This window comes from Pinus tabuliformis, chromosome 9 (genome assembly GCF_031772625.1).
Source record: "Pinus tabuliformis cultivar Carrire ecotype Pingquan chromosome 9, CPIR1, whole genome shotgun sequence".
Taxonomy (NCBI): Eukaryota; Viridiplantae; Streptophyta; class Pinopsida; order Pinales; family Pinaceae; genus Pinus; species Pinus tabuliformis.
In genome coordinates this window covers 1,807,495,891-1,807,497,093 of record NC_142307.1, presented here as the reverse complement: position 1 = coordinate 1,807,497,093, position 1,203 = coordinate 1,807,495,891, and positions in this window count along the sequence as shown.

Genomic DNA, 1,203 nt, shown 5'->3' with positions numbered 1-1,203 from the left:
TATATATATATATATATATATATATATATATATATATATATATATATATATATATATATATATATATATATATTTATTTATTTATATATTTTGAGAGGCTCCCCTCTTAGAAATGACAGACAAGAATCATACATGTGATTGTAGATATATGTCTCTTAGAGTGATTAGCGCGGGCTCGCTTCCAAAATGGTAAATTTCATATTCTTGAAACACTATTATTTGTGAGACATTGTGCTTTAAAAATTAAGCATAGGTTTTTTTTGAATATTTCTTTAATTATGAGTTATTTTTCTTTATAATAAAAATGAATGTGTAAATTTGTTTATATGAAAAATTAAAGTCGATCCACCTCGCTAATACAAATGTAGAATTTTCAGACAAGTCCTCGCCTCGTAGTAGCACTTTATGTTTTTAGTTAAAAAAACTCTTATTGTTTCTAATAAATGATTAGGTTCTCATTTAACCAAATTAAATAATAATAAGTGGCTGTGACACTAGTTTTTCCCATTTCCATTAATGGCAAGGTCTGAGTAATGCATATCCGAAAACTTTTATTAGAAATTGTCGTTATGTGTTTCTATAAAATTGACGAGAGATTTAGATTTTGCCTAATCAAATCATACAATAAATGCTCTTGTTTAATACCTTCTCTTTTCCCAAAAAATTGGTCTTTGATATCCTTTCATATCTTCATGGCGACTTGTCCCATGTCCAATGTAGTTTTGACCAAGCAACCATAGTACACAATGCATTTTTAGGGCTTTGGGTTGTGATATGGTGAATTTTCGTATTTTTTTCTCAAATTCAAGTCCAATAAAAGAGATTTGTATACTAGCTCGTATAGTTTGTTGAACTTAACCAATTAGATTATAAATAAATATATCTATATATAACAAAAAATAATAAAATTTAACTACTATTGTTAAACTATAATAGCCAACTAAAAAAATTGAATGCTAGACATATATAATAGGCCTTTTCAATTATTGCGCGCAATGTAGCCCTTGTTCAAATGTGGTAGTTGGTTCATACATTTCAAAGTTCAATAATTAAACTAAGCGACAAGAAAAGCTAGATATGCGACCTTGTTTAATGTTTCAGTAAATTATAATGTAATATATACTTGTAAATTTTCACCTGTAAGCACTATACAATATACCCAGACAAAACTAGATGCCTCAATGTTCATAAATTATCTTTGTA